Below are 7,500 nucleotides of genomic sequence, written 5' to 3'. Positions count from 1 at the left end.
TATTCGACCCGTTACGAATACGCATGCTCGTCCCGCACGATTTTAACACACACCGTGTTTTTCTCCAGTCGTCAAAGCGTTCGTGCGTCGAATTCGAAAAATAAAAAAAAAAGAAAAACACCTTTTCTCTCTCTCGGGGTAAAAGAGTCGATGTGTATTGTGTATAAAGGTTCTGCGAGAAGTCTCGTTTTGACGTGTGTTCCGCCGATAACGACGATCCTCCGAAACGGGGATACAGAAACGTTACACCTCACAACACGATCTCCGTCTCTTCTCTATAGCAGAAACCGATAAAAATACACCTCCCGAAAGAGAGTATATGGTGATTCTTTTTATATATATATATTTCGAAATTCAACTGAACGTGGCGGAAGCGCACGGTGGTGGTCCAGCGAGGACACGCGACGACGGGGAATAAGAACTATTCGACCCGTTACGAATACGCATGCTCGTCCCGCACGATTTTAACACACACCGTGTTTTTCTCCAGTCGTCAAAGCGTTCGTGCGTCGAATTCGAAAAATAAAAAAAAGAAATACACCTTTTCTCTCTCTCTCGGGGTAAAAAGAGTCGATGTGTATTGTGTATAAAGGTTCTGCTGCGAGAAGTCTCGTTTTGCCGTGTGTTTCGGTAACGACGATCCTCCGAAACGTACATCTCATTCGTAAGAGAGGAAGAAAACAATCTCCCTGGGGCCAGTCGGTAATATACCGACATACGACGTGTCGTGCACATCCGTCTCACGCACGGTATACAAAATATGAATAAAACGTGTGTAGTCTCTCTCTCTCTCGACTTCTTAATATTTTCTTTCACCTCTGACGCATCATTTCAGGTGACGTCGGGAGCGCGGGAAAAAAAATTTTTCTAAACACACGAAACCGTTCATCTCACGAACAGCCGAAAAAGTTGTCGCTCAGATCCATATCGCAGTGGAGCGGTATCCGCGGGCGGTCGTAATTGAACGACGCACGACGCCGCGAACACTCACGCGAGTCCATACAAACGATTCCGATCGTTTTGCAACAACTAGAACGTACACTGTCCGTGAAATTCACAGAATTTTCGCGTGTCCGCGACAAACGCCGACGAGACACCCATCGTTCGCTCGTACGTAGCATCCTTCTCTTAACCCGACTCAGAAACGTTCTTTGCGCCCTTCGGTAAAAAAACGTTCGATCCGAAGAGGTGAACGACGGCGGGGATTTGACAGAGCTACGCAAGCAGTGTATGGTACGTAAACGACCCTCAGCCAGGCGTGGTCCAGGAATTGTATCCGTGGACCGCAATGTGCGTTCGAAATGTCGATGTTCATGTGTCCTGCAGTTCACACGTTGACGCGCAATTAGCTGCGTTCTTCATCGACCCACGAGCCAAGTGATCCACCGTTCAGGGTAATCGTATAAATTTTATATTTCACATATATAATTTTATTCTCATTTGTTCGACCTAATATCTCTCTTCTTTCAAAGAGAAGATAAAAGTTGATACCTGAATCTCCGACCAGCGCGCGAAGGAGATTCAGGCGTCGCCTTGGAGACGACACCGAAGCCTTTCGAGACGAAAAACGTTCAAGTAATATGTATATATTTCTCGACGTTCCGGGCGTATAGTGCATTCAAAAACCCGCGAAAGACGCAGAAGACTCGCACGCGTGGAAACGACGGGGATATATTTTGTATCCTACCCGATACTGAATCCATCGCGTGCAGTCGACCCTCGCGTTCTTCCGATCAGACGCATCTATTGTTGCGCGCATGTTTTCGCGTCGCATCGCGCGAAACGTTGCACGAATCGTACCGATCGATCGATTGAAAGCAAATAATGAAAAAAGACTTCACAGCTGGCTCTTTGCCGGTCATTCGTCCCATGTTATCTCTTGCCGCGAAATTGGCGCGCAAGAGTTGGGTGTCAGACGCGCGGCTTTAAAACGAGCTTCACGGCCGGTCCCTTCGTTACCGCTTTCGTTCTTTCTCTCGGAACGACCATGAACGAACACGACGAGCGACGCTACGGCATACACACGTCCACGGATTCGATTAAAAAAACAGACTTCACAGCTGGCTCTTTGCCGGTCATCGTCCCATATTATCTCTTGCCGCGAAATTGGCGCGCAAGAGTTGGGTGTCAGACGCACGGCTTTAAAACGAGCTTCACGGCCGGTCCTCTCAATTCCGTGTACGGTACACGCAAGATGCGGGTTCCACTTCCAGACTACCCGGTCCCTTCTCTCTACGAGAATCGATAGTAGAAGAACGGCTCGAAAACGCGTCTCAGAGACTAGGGGAAAAGAAGCGGTATGCGAGCGAAACGAAAACGCATTATGGAAACGTCGCGAAACAATGTTCGACGGTTGCTCGGTTCCAATCGTGCGGCCGTTTCAATTTCTCGTGCGCTTCACCGTCCCTCCGTAACTCTGGCCGATCGCGTATACCGAAGAGCCGACACGCGCAAAAACCACAGGCATTGTATACTGTATATATATATGTTACAGTCACAGCCTTCGCGCGTTTTACTCTCCGACGCGGGGTTTCCACGACGAAAGAGAGACAGTTTCGTGGCGGGTGACTCGGCCGAATCGCTACGACGGGTATTTCTATTATAGAACGAATCATCGCCACCCTTTACCAGTGCCCGACGAAGGAATCACAAGGTCATCTGGAGTTTACAATGCCAGCGACGGTAATTCCAACGAAGACCCGATAAGTCAACTCATCGTTCTATTTCTCCCCGTACAGAAAAGCGAATCGACGCTAACGCACCTCGCGCAAGCACGAACGTTCTCTTCGCGTGGATCATCCCATCGTCGAAAGATGTAAAGACGCATTGGAGATCGTGGTCTCTGGCGGGCTCATTGCACGCCCCACTGCATATCTTTCCTCGAATCGAGAATGATTCGTCCACTAAGGCTGCGAAACTACGCGTCGAGGAAACTAGGGGAAAGAAGCGGGATGCGAGCGAAACGACAATACATTATGGAAACGTCGCGAAACAATGTTCGGCGGTTGCTCGTTTCCTCCTGCGGACGTTTCATTGCTCGGGCGCTTCACGTCCCTCCGTAACCTTCGCGCGATCGCGTGCCCCGGAGAGCCGGCAACCGGTGAACCACAGGCGTATAAACTATAGTCTTCTATAGCAAGCCTTCGGCGGTTACTCTCCGACGCGGGGATTCCACGACGAGAGAGAATTTCGTGGCGGGTGACATCGGTCGAAACGCTACGACGGGTATTTCTATTATAGAACGAATCATCGCCACCCTTTACCAGTGCCCGACGAAGGAATCACAAGGTCATCTGGAGTTTACAATGCCAGCGACGGTAATTCCAACGAAGACCCGATAAGTCAACTCATCGTTCTATTTCTCCCCGTACAGACAAGCGAATCAACGCTATCGCACCTCACGCATGCACGAACGTTCTCTTCGCGTGAATCGTCCCATCGTCGAAAGATATAGCCGCTTGGAGATCGTGGCCCATCAAGTTCTTCCGTAACTCCTGCGCGATCGCGTACCCCGGAGAGCAGGCAACCGGTGAACCACAGGCGTATAAACTATAGTCTTCTATAGCAAGCCTTCGCGTTTACTCTACGACGCGGGGATTCCACGACGAGAGAGATTTTCGTGGCGGGTGACACGGCCGAATCGCTACGACGGGTATTTCTATTATAGAACGAATCATCGCCACCCTTTACCAGTGCCCGACGAAGGAATCACAAGGTCATCTGGAGTTTACAATGCCAGCGACGGTAATTCCAACGAAGACCCGATAAGTCAACTCATCGTTCTATTTCTCCCCGTACAGAAAAGCGAATCGGCGCTATCGCACCTCACGCAAGCAGGAATGATCTCTTCGCGTGGATCGTCCCATCGTCGAAAGATGTAAGACGTACAGAAATCGTGGTCCATCACGATTATTCGTAACTCTCCGAGTCGCGTATCTGAGAGTAGGACAAACGGAGAACCACAGGCATAAATAATACTATATGTTTCTTATATAGTTAGCCTTCGCGTTTTACTCTCCGACATGGGGATTCCACGACGAGAGAGAGTTTCGTGGCGGGTGTCTCGGCCGAATCGCTACGACGGGTATTTCTATTATAGAACGAATCATCGCCACCCTTTACCAGTGCCCGACGAAGGAATCACAAGGTCATCTGGAGTTTACAATGCCAGCGACGGTAATTCCAACGAAGACCCGATAAGTCAACTCATCGTTCTATTTCTCCCCGTACAGAAAAGCGAATCGACGCTATCGCACCTCGCGCGAGCACGTAACTACTCTTCGCGTGGATCGTCCCATCGTCGAAAGATGTAAGACGCACGGAAATCGTGGCCCATCAACGTTTTTTTGTAACTCTGCCGATCGCGTATCACAGAGCCGAGACGCACATACCACAGGCGTATAATACCGTTTTCTTTCGTATGGTAAGCCTTCGCGTTTACTCTTCGGCGCGGGGTTTCCACGTCGAGAGAGACATTCGTGGCGGGTGACATCGGTCGAAACGCTACGACGGGTATTACTATTATAGAACGAATCATCGCCACCCTTTACCAGTGCCCGACGAAGGAATCACAAGGTCATCTGGAGTTTACAATGCCAGCGACGGTAATTCCAACGAAGACCCGATAAGTCAACTCAACGTTCTATTTCTCCCCGTACAGAAAAGCGAATCGACGCTGTTGCACCTCACGCAAGCACGAACGTTCTCTTCGCGTGGATCGTCCCATCGTCGAAAGATGTAAGACGCACGGAAATCGTGGCACATCACGTGTTTTCGGAACTCTGTCGACCGCGTATCTCAGAGACGACGCGCGCGAACCACTGGCATATACTATTATATATCGCGTTTTACCCTCCGACGCGGGGATTCCACGACGAGAGAGAGTTTCGTGAGCGGGTTGACTCGGAAGAAACGCTACGACGGGTATTTCTATTATAGAACGCATCATCGCCACCCTTTACCAGTGCCCGACGAAGGAATCACAAGGTCATCTGGAGTTTACAATGCCAGCGACGGTAATTCCAACGAAGACCCGATAAGTCAACTCAACGTTCTATTTCTCTCCCCGTACAGAAAAGCGAATCGACGCAATCGCACCATACGCGTGCACGTAAACAACTCTTCGCGTGGATCGTCCCATCGTCGAGAGACGTAAGTTTTCATAGTATGAATTCGCGTTTTACTCTCCGACGCGGGGATTCCACGACGAGAGAGAGTTTCGTGAGCGGGTTGACTCGGAAGAAACGCTACGACGGGTATTTCTATTATAGAACGCATCATCGCCACCCTTTACCAGTGCCCGACGAAGGAATCACAAGGTCATCTGGAGTTTACAATGCCAGCGACGGTAATTCCAACGAAGACCCGATAAGTCAACTCAACGTTCTATTTCTCCCCGTACAGAAAAGCGAATCGACGCAATCGCACCATACGCGTGCACGTAAACAACTCTTCGCGTGGATCGTCCCATCGTCGAGAGACGTAAGTTTTCATAGTATGAATTCGCGTTTTACTCTCCGACGCGGGGATTCCACGACGAGAGAGAGTTTCGTGAGCGGGTTGACTCGGAAGAAACGCTACGACGGGTATTTCTATTATAGAACGCATCATCGCCACCCTTTACCAGTGCCCGACGAAGGAATCACAAGGTCATCTGGAGTTTACAATGCCAGCGACGGTAATTCCAACGAAGACCCGATAAGTCAACTCAACGTTCTATTACTCCCCGTACAGAAAAGCGAATCGACGCAATCGCACCATACGCGTGCACGTAACAACTCTTCGCGTGGATCGTCCCATCGTCGAGAGACGTAAGTTTCATAGTAAGCCTTCGGCGTTTTACTCTCCGACGCGGGGATTCCACGACGAGAGAGAGAGTTTCGTGAGCGGGTTGACTCGGAAGAAACGCTACGACGGGTATTTCTATTATAGAACGCATCATCGCCACCCTTTACCAGTGCCCGACGAAGGAATCACAAGGTCATCTGGAGTTTACAATGCCAGCGACGGTAATTCCAACGAAGACCCGATAAGTCAACTCAACGTTCTATTTCTCCCCGTACAGAAAAGCGAATCGACGCAATCGCACCATACGCGTACACGTAAACAACTCTTCGCGTGGATCGTCCCATCGTCGAGAGACGTAAGTTTTCATAGTATGAATTCGCGTTTTACTCTCCGACGCGGGGATTCCACGACGAGAGAGAGTTTCGTGAGCGGGTTGACTCCGAAGAAACGCTACGACGGGTATTTCTATTATAGAACGCATCATCGCCACCCTTTACCAGTGCCCGACGAAGGAATCACAAGGTCATCTGGAGTTTACAATGCCAGCGACGGTAATTCCAACGAAGACCCGATAAGTCAACTCAACGTTCTATTTCTCCCCGTACAGAAAAGCGAATCGACGCAATCGCACCATACGCGTGCACGTAAACAACTCTTCGCGTGGATCGTCCCATCGTCGAGAGACGTAAGTTTTCATAGTATGAATTCGCGTTTTACTCTCCGACGCGGGGATTCCACGACGAGAGAGAGTTTCGTGAGCGGGTTGACTCGGAAGAAACGCTACGACGGGTATTTCTATTATAGAACGCATCATCGCCACCCTTTACCAGTGCCCGACGAAGGAATCACAAGGTCATCTGGAGTTTACAATGCCAGCGACGGTAATTCCAACGAAGACCCGATAAGTCAACTCAACGTTCTATTACTCCCCGTACAGAAAAGCGAATCGACGCAATCGCACCATACGCGTGCACGTAACAACTCTTCGCGTGGATCGTCCCATCGTCGAGAGACGTAAGTTTCCATACTATGAATTCGCGTTTTACTCTCCGACGCGGGGATTCCACGACGAGAGAGTGTTTCGTGAGCGGGTTGACTCGGAAGAAACGCTACGACGGGTATTTCTATTATAGAACGCATCATCGCCACCCTTTACCAGTGCCCGACGAAGGAATCACAAGGTCATCTGGAGTTTACAATGCCAGCGACGGTAATTCCAACGAAGACCCGATAAGTCAACTCAACGTTCTATTGCTCCCCGTACAGAAAAGCGAATCGACGCAATCGCACCATACGCGTGCACGTAACAACTCTTCGCGTGGATCGTCCCATCGTCGAGAGACGTAAGTTTCATAAGTAAGCCTTCGGCGTTTTACTCTCCGACGCGGGGATTCCACGACGAGAGAGTGTTTCGTGGCGGGTGACTAGGCCGAAACGCTACGACGGGTATTTCTATTATAGAACGAATCATCGCCACCCTTTACCAGTGCCCGACGAAGGAATCACAAGGTCATCTGGAGTTTACAATGCCAGCGACGGTAATTCCAACGAAGACCCGATAAGTCAGCTCATCGTTCTATTTCTCCCCGTACAGAAAAGCGAATCGACGCTATCGCACCTCGCGCGAGCACGTAACAACTCTTCGCGTGGATCGTCCCATCGTCGAGAGACGTAAGACGCACGGAAATCGTGGTTCATCGCGTCTTTTCCTAC

The 7,500-nt window shown here is 50.0% G+C and overlaps 1 non-coding gene across 1 annotated transcript; it reads right to left on the bottom strand.

Annotated features, from left to right (window-relative positions):
• Positions 1-1,242: 1,242 nt before the first annotated feature.
• Positions 1,243-1,397, bottom strand: LOC143176834 (5.8S ribosomal RNA). Its single transcript, XR_013001340.1, has one exon. It is a non-coding gene; the product is annotated as a 5.8S ribosomal RNA (ribosomal RNA).
• Between the last annotated feature and the right edge of the window lie 6,103 nt (positions 1,398-7,500).

This window comes from Nomia melanderi, unplaced genomic scaffold, assembly GCF_051020985.1.
Source record: "Nomia melanderi isolate GNS246 unplaced genomic scaffold, iyNomMela1 scaffold0901, whole genome shotgun sequence".
Taxonomy (NCBI): Eukaryota; Metazoa; Arthropoda; class Insecta; order Hymenoptera; family Halictidae; genus Nomia; species Nomia melanderi.
This window is presented reverse-complemented; position numbering and strand designations above follow the sequence as displayed.